Here is a 19,254-nt window from a genome sequence, read left to right as displayed (position 1 = left end):
CTACTTCACATATAACTAGCAAACTTCTTCCTGAATGTAGCTGAGCTGATAGGTGGCTCATTGGCCAGGAAAAGAGATGAGAAAGATCTTTCATTCAACAACTGTATACTTTTTTGTTGTTGTTCTCAAAGATTTATGAGCGGAATGTAGATTCTGGTTAGTCACTGAGCCATTTGCTGAGTACCTTCTATGAAACCGGTACTGCTGCTAGGGTGAGTGAAATTTCTGAAAATGGCAGTACCATTGAGGAGGCTATTTGCAGTTCCAGATTTTTTTGGTGTGACTTGAATTTTATGCTTTGTTAGACTGGGTTACATAACTGTATTGTTTAACCACTAAGTTTAGCTGACTAGCCTCCTAACTTCAACGTGGCTCTTGCGCTCTCTATTCACATCAGGTACAAAGGCAGTTAAAAGTCTTTCTTTCTTAGATATAGCCATAAGTGAAAGAGAAAACATTAGTAAAAGCTGAAAAAGAAGATAACTTGTGGTGTGTGGACATGCACAGGAAATAAGCTACTCTTAAAGGAAATATGATTTAGGAGATAGCCAGTAGCTTGCACAAACCTTTTTGTCGTTTGAGAATTTAGAAATTGTCTTCTGCCTACAATATGTTTTAAATATATTTCATGAAAAACGGTTCCTATAAAAACAACTGTGGTTAAATAATCTGTGTTTCAGTTATCTGAAACTTTAAAAAATATACAGAGTACTAAATTTTATACCATGAGTGACTAGAGAGTTGTTACAAATGTGTTGTTGGTTGTTGGGTAGATAAGTGACTTGTTCAGTTTAAACATTTGAAGCAAATGTGGGTAACCCTGCACATACACAGCATGGGTGTGCTTGCAGTTCATGCTTATTAATTGGAGGGACACAGCTAATCTTAGTATGATGCAGGCACATGGGATATGAAGTACGAAGATTTTATTTGAGTCCTGGCTCTCTTCCTAATTGACTGTCACCTTTGGGAAGTCACCTAAATCTCAGAGCCTCATTTTCTTATCTTTAAAATTGTAGATGCTGGCCATACAATTTTGTAAAAACCTAACAACCTTTGCAGGGAAAGGAACTTTATAGACATAAAAATGCTCTTCCAATGTAAGCTTATTATTTTGCCATAATAATAAAAAGAGGGGAGTTGCATTCATTCATTCCCCCATCCATCCATTAACAGTTTCTGATTAACTGCCATGGGCTAGGCATTGGGTTAAGTGCTGGAATAATGAAATAAACAAGACCTGGTTTCTGCATTATAGGAGTTTACAGGCCAGTGGAAATGATGGTCAAGATAATGTCTAGTCCAGTCAATGCTGTGCCAGAGCTGGCTCATTCAGGCTCACAAGAGCTGACTGTTAAATTTTCAGGAATTCTGTGAGTGGGTTGTTAAACAGAAACACTATTTAAAATTAAGTTAAATAGTTGATCCTCGTTATTCATACATTTCATATTTGTGCATTGCTTATTTGCTAAAATTTACTTGTAAGCCCCAAATCAATACTTGGGGCACGTTTGTAGTCATTTGCAGACATGTGTGTGTGCAGAGTTGTGAAAAACTCGAGTTGCCTGATGTGCACGTTGCCAGCTGAGGTTGAACAAGGCCTTCTTGTTCCAGCTCCCATACTGTAAATAAGTGTCCTTTTTGTGGTATATTTAGTGCCAGGTTTTTTACATTTTTGTGCTTTTTGTGGGTGATTTCACAGTTTAAAATGGCTCCTAAGTGTAGTGCTGAACTGTTGTCTAGTGTTACTAAGCACAAAAAGCCTGTGATATGCTTTACAGAGAAAACACATGTGTTAGATAAGCTTTGTTCAGGCATGAGTTACAGTGCTGTTGGCCGTGACTTCAATGTTAATGAATCAGCAATACATATTAAATAAGGTGTTATTAAACAGAAACACACATAAAACAAGGTTATGCATTGATGCGCTGACAAAATGTTTTGACCAGAGGCTCACAGGAACCTAATCCTGCACTTCTAAAAGCAATGATTCAATATTTACTAACTCAGTGTTTGTAGAAACTTTATAGAACAAAACTATTGTGAGTAATGAGAGTTGACTGTATATATTTACATAAATACATTACAAGTATATACTTATATAAATAAAAACATTATATTTAACGTAAATACTCAAAACTTCACACTTCCTAATTATTTTGCTATTTATTATTGTTATCTATGCTTTTGAGATTATTTATGTGTACTGTATCTGTATAGAAATACTATAAAAGGAGGGTACTACTGTGCATCTCTTTCTAAGCCCACATATTCAGTGATATCAAGTTAGTCATTTGACATTGACCTTGGTGGGAGTATTTACACCATGGAAATTAGGAAATGCTACAAATCAAAGTTCCGTCCCCCTACCCCCTGCCAGTTGTTAAACATTTACCAATACACAACTAACTTTAGCTTTCTTTAAGAGCCTATTCTTGGGCTACTGGAGCCAATCTTCGGACACTAGGAGAGAGCCCAAAGGTATCAAGAGATTATTCCCTGTACCTCTACTCCAGGTCCTTTAGTCAAAGACTGACTGGTGTTCTCATGCTCCAATGTGTGCTTTGTGCTCCAGAGCTCCCCATGAGATCCACATGAGTTGAGAGCCCCTGATGCCTGAGATCATACCCTTGTTAGGCTTCCTCCCCCTCCCTGTCCTGCTTCCCTCTTATCCTTATTGGTTTCTCATGGGAACTCTTCCTTGCAGACAAATACAAGTTTCAGGGTTTTCTCTTAGAACACCCATCTACCCTTAGAAGAAAGTCATGAGATCAGTAATGGGTGTGTAGGTATCTCAGATAAGCCCTGAAGATTCACTGGTAGATCTTAATTTTCTGGTTCTAACTCCTCCTTAAGAAGGCATTGCTTTGCCATTTTATCCTTCAATTTATATGTTCTGATGACCTGCAAATAGGTGTGAATTAAAAGTTCTTCAGGTTTTACAGTTGCAACTTATGTGCTTAATGCATTTATATTTTGATAAAATATAAAGGATTGCTGGAGTGTCCTTCACTCACCTAGTGTGGTAGGTTTGCCTCTGCTGAGCTCAGCTAGTGGCCTTGACTCTGACATGCAATAATAAATCAAGCTTTCATCGGGTTCTTCTTAGCCTGTTGAGAAACAAAAACCCTGTAAGCAATGCTGCAATAACTTCCTTTGAAATTCTAATTGGTTTTACTGGGCTAAAAAATGTGATAAGCAGTCAAGAAGCCCAGTGTGCTGTTGTGTACAACTGGAGTATCATTTTCTAAGTAGTTTCTTTATTTTCACATTATTCTTACTATAGAATTAGCAAGTGCCAGTTCAGGTGCAGGGCCTAGGTAATTGTGCAGTAATTAAATGCTTGCTTGGAAAAACAATTTGAGATCACTGAATTGCTTTATTGCATTTTGAAAAGCTGAAAGGGGCATTCAATCAGGTAGAGCCTGTGTGTTTGTCTTATAAACCAGATTGTTATAAATTATTCACATGGGCAAAGACTGATTTTGAAAAGGAAGAAACTTGGGGCATAGGGCAATTATTGCTTTAACAGTCAGTGCAGAATTCAGTAGGCCTCATAAAAGGAGGCCTATCTTGATGATTCATGGCAAGGTTTTGAGGATTAAGGAAGAAGTACCTCCTTAGCAAATCTGATCTTAAACTGAGACCACTAATAAACTGTGGGGTGGGTGGGTGTTTCTTACTCTCTTGGATGCTGTCCTGGCTCAAACAGCCATGCAGAAGAAAGGGTTCCCATCAATTTCTGTTCAAGTACATAATTTAGAAGAAAGTATAAAACTATGATTTCACAAAGTATGATATAGGTGAGAGAAACATTAGTATAAACATCGGGCATCACATATACTATTGTATCCAAATGTATCATTGAGGCTTCTAACTATTATTTTGCATTTTCTCTGGAATATTTTTGAGGAATAATTTACTTACAGTAAAATGCACAAATCTTAAGTGTATATCTCAATGAATTTTCATCTACACACTCATAGCACCACCATCCAAATAAAGATATAGAACAATTCCATTAGCTTGTTAAGTTTCCTCTTGATCCTCTCCAAATAACTGCCCCTCTCAGAGGTAACCATTATTCTTACTTCTAACATCACAGATAATTTCACCTGTTCTTGAAATTCATATAAATAGATGTGCTCTTTTGGATTGGCTTCTTTCACTTAGCATAATACACTTGAGATTGTTGTTCATTCCTTTGTATTGGTAGGCAGTATACAATTGTATGGATGTGCCTTAGTTTGTTCATCTAATCTCTTGTTGATGAATGCTTCAGAGATTTTGCCTAATATGAGAAAAGCTTATAAACATTTGCTTGCAGGTATTTTTGTGAACAATATAAAAAAGACTATTTGGACACATTTCTTTTGAATGTATATACCCAAGAGTAGCGTTGCTGGGTCTGTGTTTGAAATTTACACAAAAAAATGATACCAATTGGAAGGGTGCAGAAAAAGTAATTGTCTCTCCAGTATCTGTTCTTGGCAAGATGAAGGTGCAACCTTGTACTGCCTGATAATGTTGTTCTAGCATTAAGATTTGGAATAGCTCAAGTTATTGCTTAGCCCTGGGGAATTGGAGAAATGGAATTTAGATTTTTTCTTGGTGAGATGAATACAGGCAGTGTGTGTCTGAATGAAAGTATTCAGGAACCCTTGCAAAGGAATGCCTAGTACCTTGTAAAATTCAGTTAATTTGGGACTTATCACCTGGAAACAGGACAGTTGGTTCACCTTGGGATCACTCATGGCCAAAGATAAATTGTGTTGGGGGAAGGGATCTAAGCAGGATGGATTATGAGACCTCAGTGCACCCAAAGTACCATGGGGCTACCAGAATTGGCTTGATTGGTCCCCAGGGGATCACATTCAAGAGTTGTTCTTTGCTACCAACCCTCTGATAATAGACTTGGGTTGTAGACCAGCATAACCACAGAGCAGAGGGCTGGTAGATTTGTGAAGGGGTTATGGCGCCCCCTGGGGGACACTGAAATGTTCCACCCCTAGACAAAACTGATGTCAAATTCAAATTGTGTTGAGTAATGTCTCAGACATCACTACTTCAGTGATCCTCTTCAAAGGTTTCAACATAAATTTAAAATATTTTGGAGTTTTAGAAAATTTAATTCAGAGAAGACTTAAGTGGAATACATATGATGTTTTAGTTCTTGCAAGAGGGAAGGGGGAATCCTTTTTGGTTGATTTCTTGCTATTTCTGGTAGAAAGGTTTCACCTGTTTGGATAATTTCTAATTTTTGCTTTGTTAAGAAGGTGATAGGATAAGAAGATAACTTCAAAGTTCTACAAGCAAAATGCCTCTACAAAATGAGTGTGAGCCTTTTGTGTCTTACTTGCTAGGGTGTAAAACTGAGCGTTTCTGAACCCACGCCAATACCTCCCTTTCAGTGAGCATTTGGAAGTGTGTGGGAGCATTTTGATTGTCACAATGACTGGGGGGCGTGCTAGTTCCATTTGCAGGGGTGGAGGAGGGAGAGAAAATGTCTAGCATGAAGAGAGTTGTCTCATCCAAAGTGCCAATAGGGCCCCTGTTGAGAAATACTTTTTCCCCCCTCAGGTGATCTGGAGATGGTTACATGCAATTCATATTCAGAAGGTTTAACAACATGAATAAAATATGTCAAGCAAGTGAAAGTTAACAGATTTAAGGAGCTTCTTGAGAAGGAAGGAGTAGAAGTCAGTGTGTTCTTGGACATTTTGAGTGTATGATCACCTTACCCAAAGCAGAAATGGGGCAGTGCTTAGCACTGACCTTAAGTGGGATACGGAGATGGGGAAATTTGTTTTCCATGCTCCCCAGCATTTTTTAAATTTTCCTCCAAAGTTTCACTGATCCTGCTCTCCTCCCATGCTTCTTGGGATTAGGATGCAGCTGATAAATTCATTAAGTTGTGAGAGTTTTCTCTTACTATTCTCAGCAGGATATCAGGCAGGGAAAAATCTCAAATATTGGAATTTGAGATGTGGGTGAGGAAGGTAGGTGTTTTGGCTGTGAGATCTTTATAGAACTTCTTCTTAAATTATTCCTGGGAAAGTAATAACTTATTTTCCTGTGAGCTTGGCTTTACATGTAGAAACCAAAGTGTTAGAATTTGCTGTAACCATGGCAAAGAGTGGGAAGGAGGTACTAAATACCTTTGTAAATTTATTGGCAAATGAACTAGTTGAGCAAGACTTTTGAAGTATACAGTTTAGAATGGACCATGTACTTTGTAAACTTTAAATACTATGAAATTCTAATGTCCTTTTATCATACCAAATTTTCCTTGTATGTCTCATAGCTCTGAATCTTACACAAAATATCTATTCAGTAAGTTTGTTCCAAATGAAAAAATAATCAAGCATAAGAAGCTGCAGTGGCCGAAACCGGTTTGGCTCAGTGGATAGAGCGTCAGCTTGCGGACTGAAAGGTCCCAGGTTCGATTCCAGTCAAGGGCATGTACCTGGGTTGTGGGCACATCCCCAGTAGGAGATGTGCAGGAGGCAGCTGATCGATGTTTCTCTCTCATCGATGTTTCTAACTCTATCTCCCTTCCTCTTTGTAAAAAATCAATAAAATATATTTTTAAAAAAGAAGCTGCAGTGGAAGTCATAGAATAAGGTCTCATGTTGCCATATTTATCGATGGACTGACATGCCTCAACTTGAATGGAGTTATCCACTGAGAAGGAAATTTGCTGCTGTATTCTTCTATTTCCATTAAGCATTTCCTGGGAGGGATTTTTTACTTCTTTGTGAACAGGATTGATGATAGATCTCCCTCAGACTTCCAAATGACATAGAATTATTCTGTAGATATTTACTGTATAAAGGAAGGGTTGGGAAACCTTCACTAGTGTCATCATTATTTGGTGCCCATGCTAATGAGTGACTATGAGAATCTAATTACAAGAGTCTCTGGGATTGTTGGACCCAAGATTATACTTTGAAGCTTTCACAAATTAGCAAATGAGAGGAGAGATGAAAAGGGGGAGAAGAGAGGAGAGGAGAGGAGAGGTGAGGAGAGGAGAGGAGAGGAGAGGGGAGAAGCTTAGACATTGATGTGTTCTTGAGAAGGGGCTCTGTTATACCTGCATCCTGCATCTCCAATCCCCATGAAGTCATATGGGCAGTGATGATATTGTGTTGGTAAATGTTTAACAGATGCCTACCAAAGAAAAAAGACCTGGTCTGTGGTATTTTCCACTTTATGTGGTTCAAATATTCCCACCATGCATGGCCAATTTCAAGTTGCCAACACAGCATCATTGATTGTGGTGTTGGAAAGAGATAAACAATTGGCTCTAGCAAGTCAATATGAGCTGCTCCAGCATGCCACTGGAAATGAGCATGATAAATCCTTCACACCAGTTTGGGAATTTGAGAGTAGAAAGACTTGTGGTTTATTTTTAGGCTTGAACCAGAAAATATATGAAAGAAACTAAGGTTTCCCCAAAATATGTCATCTTGAGTAGAAATGGGGCACATCTAGGAGGGTCTAGGTTGCAAGCGAGTGATACCACTTCACATATTTCTTGTCACTTCCTAGTGGTATTAGAGAAGATACAGATTTCCCTATACTCTTGAGAGGATTATGGAAGTGGCTGAACATGAGCTAGAAGAGCTTAAAGGGCCTTGAAGTTAGGATGAGAAACCCATGAAGAGTTTGAATGATTGGTTACTGAAGGGCACACAGAAATAAACTACAGATGCAAATGTGGAGGTTGCCAATAAGGACAAAAGCCAATAATAGCTGAGAAACAGAGATCTCCTTCAGAAAACATGATGCTAAGAACTTCTATGACCTATAGTCAGAAAGTCCTGAGGAAACAGAAAATGTGATGGCTGTTAATCACTGCAGTAATTAAAAGTTATTACAGGGAATACAGCCAGAACACCTTTCTCTCTCTCTCTCTCTCTCTCTCTCTCTCTCTCTCTCTCTCTCTCTCTTCCTTTCTCCCTATTTCTTGGCAGAGTCAAAAAGGGAAAAAAATCACAACTTTTGGTTTATCTTGTTAGAGCTATTGAAATGGTGCAGTAGGACATTTTTCTCTTTTCTTGCTTCTGAAAGAAATAACTAGCAATCTTTTGCAGATTTACTCTGACAAAGAACAGCATGACCCAAGTTCATTGTGGTGACTTTAGTGAAGGTTGATGCAAGTAGGACAAGATGGAACACCCTTTTAAAAGGGCATGTGTGAATATCCTGCTTAGGATAGGGTATAATGGGAGACTTTTTTGCCCCCTCTCAGGGATGTGCATTGCTGAACCTCTCATCTGCCATTTGTATGCCCAGGCCCTCATTGCGTACCTGGTAGCATTTAAACTAGTTCTGGCCTTGTACACTGTGATCTTATATATTGTCAGTGGTAGGAGCAATTTTGTTAGGAGTGGCTGAACAACAGAAAGAACACCAGATTGAGGATGGATAGAGCTACATTATTATGCTAGATCCATATCAGCTGTGTGATCATGAGCAAATCTGTTTTTGTAAATAAAGTTTTATTGGAACACAGCCACGCCCATTCATTTATTTATTATCTATGGCTGCTTCCACACTCCAACAGCAGAGGTGAGTGGTTGCAACACAGTCTGTCTTGCTTGTAAAGCTGAAAATATTTACCGTCTGGCCCTTTATAGAAAAAGTTTTTTGACTCCTGATCTATAATGGGATTACAGTCCACACAGTTATTTAAGCCCTAAATTGGAGTCAGTCTTATTTTTCTCTTTCTCTCATACTTCATATCAATTTTTTAGTAATCCTTCCCGCTCTTAGAAAAGTATTCTGATTCTGATGTATAATCATCACCACTGGTCCAAATCACTATCATTTCTCTTTTCCCCTGTCATCTTTTGTCTGGATCAGTGTCCCTACTTTTACTTGTGTTACAATCTCTTCTCAACATAGCAGGTGGAGTGATCCTTTGAAAATGCCAGTCAGATTATATCACTTCATTGTCCACTGCATTTAGAACAAAATTGAGGATTCATATCATGGCCTCTGAGTCCTTACACTATTTTCCCTGCCCCAAGCCCATTCCTACCAAGTTACTGACCTCATCACCTGTCATTCTTCCCTTCCTTCTTTCTCCTCAGCCACACTGACCTCCCTGCTTACCTCAGAACCTTTGCTTTGGCCATTCCCTCTGGCCTGAATATACTTGCCTTAGTTATCCATGTGCTAACTCCTTCACTGATCTGCCTGAACAGCATCTTAGAGAAGACTTCCTTTACTGTTTCATCTAAAAAAGGCACTCCAGCCTTCTCTATTCCCTTTCCCTGCTCTCTCTTCAGAGCAGTTATCTATTTGGTTATTGTCCACTTCCCTCATTAGAATGCACTTCTAGATACTGTATCCCAAGCACAGTGTTCAATAAATATCTGTTGAATCTTTTGAGTGAATAGATCTCAGTTTCTTCATGTGTACAATGAATGAGAGGGCCATCTGGCTGGAGCATCTGTTACTGAACTGGTTGCCAGGATTGTTTCTACTGATCTGACTGGCTAAGTGGGCATCCCTTTCTTTTTATGTCAGTCCCTCCCATAGCCTATGGACAAAATGACCAAGAGTATATGAATCTTGATGCTTGCTTGCTGGAAACTCAAAACAAGCTCTTTTCTCAAGGGGCCACCACAGTAATACTTTTTATGCCCTACCACTTATAGAGGTAGAGAGTAGGTCTCAATCCATTCTGGGATGGAATGGGGCACATTGGTGCATAGGGAACTTGAGGCAGAACCAACTGACATTTCTGTCACAACATTCTTCATTGATTTCTCATGTAGCAAGATAATGCACTACAATCATGCTTCTCAAGCTACAGTGTGGGGAGGAATTCCCAGGGGATTTTGTTGAAATGCAGTCTTTGAATTCAGTAGGTCTGGGATGGTGATTGAGACTGCATTTCTAACAAGCTCCCATATGATGCCAATGTTGCTGGTCCATGGACCACACTTAGTTCTAAGCTTGTGCTACACGGCACTCTAAATAAGCTACTGAGAGTGCATCTTTAAAAAAAAAAACTTAGGCAATATAATATTATCACACTTAAAGTTAAAATTATGCTCATTTAATATGACCCAATATTTAGTCGATATTCAAGTTTCTCCAATGGTTTCCAAAATGCCCTTTAACAAATCAGAATCTACTCTAGGATAACCCATTGCATGTGGTTATTTCTTTTAAGCCTCTCTTATTCCAAAGCAGTCTATTTTTCATGACCCTGACTTACTGATGGGTAAGTGGCCCATAAAAATATTTTACTCTCTAGCCTGGGCAGTGTGGCTCAGTGGTTGAGCATTGACCTATGAACCAGGAGGTCACAGTTTGATTCACAGTCATGGCACATGCCTGGGTTGCAGGCTTGATCCCCAGTGTGGGGCATGCAGGAGGCAGCCAATCCATGGTTCTCTCTCATTGTTGATGTTTCTATTTCTCTCTCCCTTCTTCTCTGAAATCAATGAACATATATTTTTTAAAAAATATTTTACTTTCTAGATGTGTGTGGTTTCTTACTTGTGGTGTCATTTTGTTAATTTATCTGTATTTTCTGTAAACTAGACGTTGGCTCTAAAAGCTTGATGAGTATATGCTAAATATTTGCCACTGAAATGGTCACAGATGATGGGTACATAATATGCATCACATCAGGTAACATGTGATATCTGCTTATTCTACCATTAGTGATGCAAAGACTGAGACATGGATTAGGGTGATGACAGCTTGATCCTTCTACCTCAGTGATTTTCAACCTGTGTGTCACAAGAGTTTTTTTTTTAAATATATTTTTATTGATTTCAGAGAGGCAAGGAGAGGGAGAGAGAGATAGAAACATTAATGATGAGAGAGAATCATTGATCGGCTGCCTCCTGCACGCCCCACACTGGGGCTCAAGCCCGCAACCTGCGCATGTGCCCTGGACTGGAATTGAACCTGGGACCCTTCAGTCTTCAGGCAGACGCTCTATCCACTGAGCCAAGCCGGCTAGGGAAGATGTAATTTTTGAGTATTTAGTCCTGGGTACTGACCTCTTTTCCCTTAGATTGTCAAATAAAAAAAAAATGACAACAGCCAACACAACAATAGCCATCCAGTGTAAATGGATCAAAATTATACCTATTTTCATCAGATTGGTATAAAATATATTTCTTGGTGTGCCGCAGAATGTTAGTAATTAATTTATGTATGCCGTGACACGAAAAAGTGAAAACCGCTGCTCTACCTATACTCAAGTTTTACTCTTTGAGACCAGAGCTCTAAGGTTGCTTGTTTTTTCTTTGGCAACATTCTTATTGTTTTGTTTTGTTTTTAAATAAAACACCAATTGACAATCCTTGCCTGAATCAATAGTTTCTTTGGGGGCTTCAAAATGTTGATCGTATAATCCTAGTGTTCCTTTTAAATGTATTTAATTGGGATTGTTCTGGAATGAGGAGCTGTCTTTTATCAATTGGGCCTATTTGGATACTTTCCAGGATAAATGCTTAACTCTTTTCCTTTAATCACCAACTTTCAAAGGAAGGAACTGGTTAAAGAGTTGCCCTGAATGGTGCCAAATGAGTTTTTTCCCTGGCTTTCTCTTTTTGATTTATGGATTTTCATAGATTCAATATATTTCAAATAACTACATTGTTCTCTTTGATGCTCATTTGTCACAAGTTTGGCCAATAGGCGGGGCACTTTCAATCTGACTCCTGTGTCCTTTTGACAGGATCCAATTAATCTTTAAAAGCTCTTTCTTTCTTGCTCATAAGGTGTCTTAGACTCTTATTGTACCTTCTCTGCTCCAGGCCTAGAATCTCTGCTCCAGGCCTAGAATCAGCCATTTTCCTAAGGACTTGCTGGTTCCTTTGAATGAGGAATGGGTATTTGGGTAAAAAAGAGAAGAGTTTCAAGGTTACATATTATAACTGGGGTGACATTGCTACTAGGGCATTTTAATGCAGAGCCAGAATGACTTCATATTGATATATCCAATTAACTTTAACATCACTGTGTTTTTACTTAATTTTGATTTTATAATTTTCTTTTACTCAGAAAATCTTCTTAACACAGTTGTTTTTTAAAATCTTACATTATTAAAAAATTATTTCTGAATAAGAATAGCACTATGATGTATAACAATATTACCAAAGGATTTAAAATTTCTTTATGACTCTGTTCACCTTGGATAAAATTTCCCCCTTAGACTGAGCTTTTTAAGAACTGAATTTTGGTTAGACATTAGAAACTCTATCAATATTACTTGAATGAATAGTTTGCTGGTTAAATAGTTTTATTCCTATATATTCCGTACAACAGAACAAAAATGTGTTAGGGATAAAAAATCAAGTGGATTTTTAAAAGTCAAGTTCATTTGGTAAGCAATTATCTGTATGAATTCCATATGCCTGTTTGCATAAAATTTTAATTTATTTAGAATATATTGATATAATTTAAGAAGACAGTTTATGCAGAATCCTGAATTTGGATTGAATCCTCATTAATAGGATTGTGGATTGAAACTTTTTCTTCCTATTTTCTGTTCCCATTAAAAGGCATTAGGAAAGATGCAAAGAATCATGAGAGGTTGTAAAAGACTAGGGCAGGGTTTTCCCCCATCAAAGTATAAAGAATTGTGAATGATGCCTGAACTGCATATACTTCAGTTATTCATTCCTAACTTCATAAATGAGTTAATTCTTATCTTACTCTTTCTTCCAAACAGAGCACAAACATTTGATTATTGGTCTTACATAGAGATATTAGCTTTCATATTATAGAAGAGAAGGACAGAGGAATGGCTCAAAGAGAAAAGGATTTCTGGAGTCCTTCTGATATTGATAGGGTTTGGGGGATTTTTCTTCCTATCCCATAGAGGCCAATAATCTAGCTAGTACTTTTTATTTTACTCTGCTCTGAGTCAGGAAGGACTTTCATAGTCATATCACTCATGCTTCATTTAGCAATAAGATTGAAGAAAAGAATGCCAGTTTAAACATATAATTTAGCTCTCTTGTCCTGACAATAACCAGTGGGTGCAATTTATTCATCACACATCAATACACCTAACTCATAACAACAGGAAGTTTACCAAAGACAGTCATTTGAGAATTAAAGGAGTCTATACATGCTGACAGAAAAAGCAGCGTGAAGCATTTTCTGCCAATTTATTATTGACCCAATGGTTCTTTTGAAAACTCTCCACTCAAGAGAAAATAGGGAGATGTGAAAAAGAAATTGTTTGTGGAGGCAATCCAGGAGCTATTTTACATTGGGATGATTTTTACTGTATTTATCAGGGTTAAGGAATCCATCCCTCTAAATTCAGATTCTCTTTCCTTCCTTTATAAGTAAGCATAACCTTGGGTCATGAGCTATGTGGCTAATTGGAGAATAATTCATTTTATGTACCCTGGCATAAAGAGCCTAAGAAGGATAAAAATACCCGTTGCTTTTTTTTCCTTTTTAAACAATGTCTTTATTGTGTCTCAGGGCTGTTGCTCTTTAATTAAGTACATTGCTAACAAGAGGCAGGAACTCTGTTTCTCATGCTTTCAGAATCCCTACCAAGATGATAGGTTATGTGGTCAACTTTCAGGGGCTCAAAGGCTCAAAAGTGAGAAGCATCTCTCAAAACGTAAGGTCACAAAGAGCAAGTGCTACCTTCTTTCCTTGAAATAATCATCCACTTATGGTGGGATTTCTTAACTGTAAAAGACTTTCTCTAGAAACTCTTCCTACGGTGAGGTTTGAAGATAGCCAACTGATGAGAATACAGCACGTCACTCTACGTATTGTGACCATATTTTCTGAACTAAAAATCAGCACCGGATCTGGCAATATGATAAAATATTTGAAATTGGGGCTACTCTAGAAATCCTCCACATATGGTTGCCATACCTTGATGTCTTCAGAAAACCAGGACTTGATTTGTGTTTGATGTCATCTGGATATCATATGATATTATATTCTTTCGATCTTTCAGAAGAAAGTTGGGCTTTTTTTTTTGGCTCTTTTTGATTTGAGGTTTAACCATCATCATATAGAATTTGCAGTAATACGTACGATAAGTAGAACATCTGTAGTGTCCTTAAATTATTAAGTTTTAGTGTTTTTATTTGTATATTTGTATGTTTTCAGTTATATTTTAAACTCCTTGAAGGCAGGCCATTTTGGACCTGCCTTAGAACCTAGAATGGCAGATTTACTATTTACTGATTTAATACATGTGTTTTCAGTACCTATCCTACATCCCCAAATCCTTAGTGACTGAAATTTCTAGCCAGAACTGTGTTTTAGGTGGTCATTTTCTCCCAATGTAACTTCTCTACAACATAAATGCAAGTAGCTTGTAGAGCTTAGCATAGTAAGGTAGCTATTAAGTTCAGGCTGAAATATTACTCCTTTTATAGAAAAGAGTCTCTGTGCAGAAAATTAGGCCTTTGGGGCTGGTGGTCTTTGAATAAATGTCCTTGTCATCCCAGTGAATGTATTGCTCTCATAATAATGTGTAGATGGAAGAAATGGCCTAGAGCAGTCAGCCATCCATCTAATGCTTTAGGCATTTTAGAAAAGGCAACAAATTGGGCCCTGTTGTTGCACAATTTTTCTATTAGGTGTTTGAAAATGTCAGACAAGAGATGGAAGGCAAGGTGTGGCACACCTGCCTCCATTTATACTCAACACCATTCATTGCTTTCTTTCTTTACAAGAAATTGAACAAGGAACCAAGGCAGAGGCATAATATACCTTTGTGCTGATGATTTGAGCCTGGATGGGGCAGGAGATGAAAGAAATATATGAAAAACCCAAGTGTCTGGGATGCAAGAAAGAAGACTCAGCATGTAGAGGAAGAATTAATTTTGAGAATGAATGGCGACTTAATGTTTCTATTAAACCCTCACTGAAAGAGATGTGACTTGGGTTTACTTTGCCTCCTATTCCTTGTGTCTTGGGGATATGCAGAGAATATGCTACTCTACATTCAGGTTAACAGGAATTCATCATTACTTAACTGAGGACAGCTGCACCTTTGAGAGAGGGAGCTGATGAGGACAAGAAAGGGAGTACAGAGGGAGCTTGGTGATTTCCTTGGATCTATTCATGTTCTGTTCTACAATGAAAAAGCAAAGTGAAAATGAACATGTTTTTCTGGCTGTTACATTGAAAAGAAAAAGGAAATCATGCTTTTTAAGCTTTGAGGAGGCATAAAATACTCATCATCTTATCTGTAATTAGCCTTGAAATAAGAAGTACTGTCCTTTCACAGAGGTGGCACATTTTCTTTGCCTTGCCTGAACTGGGTGATGTTTCCATGGAGAACACTGATTGATCTCTGTGAGATCCTGAGAAAGCAGCATGGGTTTTATTGGCCCCGTAAAAAGTACCAAATGTGGAAAGTGTACTTAGCATATGTGGATGAGCGTGCAGTCTCACAGCACCTCTGCTTTTGAGTCAGAGCAACTGCATTTAGTTCACAGCTTCCTGTGCTGATCAGCAGCTTCATTTATGAAGTCAAGAAAGCTAACCAGACCCCTAGCCACATCACACATGTGTTAGAAAAACCTCTGAGTAAAAGTTATTTCAGGAAAAGGTGATATATAAATTAGGTAATGGAAGATTTTCAAGTATTATTAGAACAGGGTTTTTCAATCCTGGCTCTATTAACATTTGGGGCTAGGTACTTCTTTGTTGTGAGGCAGTCCTGTGCATTCATTGTAGGATGTTTAGTATCATCCCTGGCCTATCCCACTAGATGCCATTAGCATCTCCTTCCAAGTTGTGAAAATAAAAAGAAAATGTCTCCAGACACTGACAAGTGTCCCATGGAGGGCATAACTATCCTCAGTTGAGAACTACTAAATTAGAATTAGATATGGAATAAACATTTGCTCCCAAAGGCAATTGATTCAGCTGAGAGACTTAAAGTTATGAAGGCTTGTTTAACTGACGATTATTATTTGTCTTTGTAAAAACCAGCCTCCTGCCAAAGTATAAGTAAGTAGATGAATAATTTTCTTTCAAGGACAGAAAATTGGCAAGAGGCTGTATGGCTCACTCAGCAATGCCAGGACATCATTTGGTTAGGCAGGTGATCTTGACACAACCTTTGAGCAGACTCACCTCTGCTCTACACTCAATGGAAAGCAATAGTCACTGTGGAAGTACTCAAGGGAACGAATTCTATTCTCTTAGTTTGCTCATCTCCCCCCCCCCTTGCCCTTTTATTCAGCTCTCTCCTTACCAGCTTCTCTTTCTTGAAGAACAAAATTGGAGGCTGTGTAATTGGCTTTAACAAGTGTCATCTCACCTGCTCAACTTTTGGGATCAGTGCTATTATGGTTCTGAGTCTCGGAGTTGTTCCTTGGGCAAAAATGTGATGCCAGAAAACTCCATGGTTTCCCAGGCTTCATTTTCTTTGCTTTTTACCCTCCCTTCACCCATGCCTTTTTTTCAACCCATGTCACATTCTCTGCAAATCCACCTCCAGGTGCCACAAATGCCTCCTTAATCTTTCTTCCCTCTCACTTTATATAAATCAGATTTGGGGGAAGGAGGAGAATCTGATTACCGGTACACAATGTAGCTAAATATACCTCTCTTTTGTCTTTTGGAGACTGGTATGTACAGTCTTTTAAAACATCTTTAAAATTGACATATTGTAAAATTATTTTTTATATATAGTTCCATGAGTTTTAACACATGTATAGGTTTGTGTAACCACTACCAAAACCAGGATAGAGAACATTCCAACACTTAAAAAACCCCACCAAACCACCCCTTGGGTTGCTCCTTTGCAAAACCCCGCTTCCCACTCCTGAATCCTGTTCTCCATTCCTGTACCTTTTGCCTTTTCCAGAAGTCATGTAAATGGAATCATAAAGAAAGTGAGCTTGTTTCACTCAGCATAATTCATGTTGCTGTTTGCATTGTTAGTTATTTCTTTTTCTTGCTAGGTAGCATTGATGTTCCACAGTGTGTTCATCCATTCACCTGTTGGAGGACATTTGGGTTGTTTGCAGCTCTTGGCAAATATGAGTAGAGTTTCTATAAAGTTTCCTGTATAGGTCCTTGTGGAAACAAGTTTTCACTTCACCAGGGATGGCAATGCTGGATCATATGGTAAATAGCCCTTGTTATTTTCCAGAGGAATTTTTACTTTAATTAGATCCAAGAATGAATTCAACATTTAAACTGTAATGATTCTGTAAGTGTGGAATTTCAGGCTGTGCTTTTCAGATTTAGAGTAAGAGTGTGTGTATGTAAATGAGTGTACATGAGTATGCCCGAGTGTGTGTGTGTGTGTGTGTGTGTGTGTATGTGTGTATGCATATTGTGTGTATGCATATGCTGGGCATGTTAAAGGTTGGGAGCCCTGAAATCACTTCAGCTTAAATGGGTGGCCTATTCTTGCTCACCTTGTGCTTGTGGGTCAACACGCCAATTTTTCTCCCAATGCTTTTATCCTGACCTATAGTATTAGTACAGGAAGAGCTATTTTAAATTGGATAACTGTTTGACAAACAACCGTCTGTTCTTGACAAGTGGATTTCCTTCCATCTCTAAATCTCATGACTATGACTGTGACTCTATGCTTGAATCATTCTCTAGCTACATAAATTTCATGGTTGTCAGCAATGCCTAATCCATCTTCCATTGTCTGGAACTACTCAGGCAGCAGACTACCTGAGGTGGTAGTGCTCCCTGCATTCACTAAAGTACCTGCCATCCTTAGGATGCCTACAGTTTGTGTCCTAGAGAACTATTTCATTTTAATTTTTACTGCAAGAAAACTCTTTGCCAAAAGAAAACATGAGCAATGCACCAAACAATTCTATTGATATTTCTATTTTCAAATGGCTTTCATTGCCAGAGGTTTTGTTCCAAAATTCCACAATTCAGAGTTTGCATATACCACTATTCTTTTTCATCTTAAATATCATTGCCATGTATAGCCTATGTTCAGAAAGTGTTGAGCTGAATGGGTGAAATAAATAAATTGGTGAAAAACAGTAAGATCGATATAATCATAATTTTCTTTCTTCTGTTACCATTATTTATACAACATCAAGCCTCTCTCTCTCTCTCCCTCTCTCTCTCTCTCTCTTTTTCTGAGCAAGATTTGGCTTTAGATGCCAATGATGTTTATTCCCTGTTTTGTTTTTTTTTTGGTTTGTTTCTTTTGGTGTGTTAAAAAGAACATTTATTATACTTTTATAGTAGCCCCTTATGTTCTCATGCTTTCTTGCCAGATGCCTTGGGAACAGCAGGTGCTTTCTGGGCTGGGGCTTTCGGACCCTTTTGAGCTTTTGGAGGCACTGCCTTCTGGCCTGCAGGTTTCTGGGCGGGAACCTTGTGGGCTGGAGCCTTCTTGCCTGCAGTGGTCACCTTTTTTGCTGGAACCTTTGCAGCAGTTGCTGTAGCAGCAAGTGCTTTTTTGGGAGGAGCTTTTCGTAGAGCTGCCTTTTGAAGCTTCCTAACTTCAAGCTTGATTATTCGGTTCCTCATTTTCTTTGCCTTCATTACTTTGTAACAATAAAAAATCTGTCACCTCGGCTTTCTTGTCTCTGACTTCAATCTTCTTGACCCATCTTGTTGCTGCCCATTTTATATTGATAGCTGCCTTCTCCCAGGCTTGTTGAACATACTTCTGGCGGGCACTGTGTGAGAATTTGAGGATGACGCCAGTGAGCTGCATGCATTTGAAGGGCATAGCCTGTCTTCTTACTTGAGTGCAAGGTCCATCAACCAAAACCCTGTTCTGATTGATGACATCTACAATTGCGACCAGCTTCCCAGCATGAGGTCCAAAGGAGATGTAGGCCACCCAGCCAACTTCCACGAAGTGCCTGAACACCATGTGGGTGGCGCTTGGTGAGAAGGAAGGAGGCCTGCCCAGCCACAGGCATGTGTAGAAGGCCGCCCGCCCCTGCACTGTATTCCCATTTTTAATTAGGTATTTTTATACACGTTTTAATATGACCCAAACCCCTGAATTGATTATGATGTGACCAATGCAATATATAGTCTAAAGTAGACAACATTAATATGCTCATTGGAGGAAAGAAAAGATGCCAAAGTCTATATTATTGATAACATACTGTTTTTCACTCTAGACCAGTGGTTCTCAACCTTCTGGCCCTTTAAATACAGTTCCTCATGTTGTGAGGCAACCATAAAATTATTTTCATTGCTACTTCATAACTGGAATGTTGCTACTGTTATGAATCATAATGTAAATATCTGATATGCAGGATGGTCTTAGGCAAC

The 19,254-nt window shown here is 38.5% G+C and overlaps 1 pseudogene; it reads right to left on the bottom strand.

The window, feature by feature from the left end:
* Positions 1-18,170: 18,170 nt before the first annotated feature.
* Positions 18,171-18,844, bottom strand: LOC102763800 (annotated as a pseudogene).
* Between the last annotated feature and the right edge of the window lie 410 nt (positions 18,845-19,254).

The sequence above is a fragment of the Myotis davidii genome, unplaced genomic scaffold (assembly GCF_000327345.1).
Source record: "Myotis davidii unplaced genomic scaffold, ASM32734v1 scaffold161, whole genome shotgun sequence".
NCBI lineage: Eukaryota > Metazoa > Chordata > Mammalia > Chiroptera > Vespertilionidae > Myotis > Myotis davidii.
The sequence above is the reverse complement of the archived record's forward strand: the minus strand, read 5'-3'. Positions and strand labels throughout refer to the sequence as shown.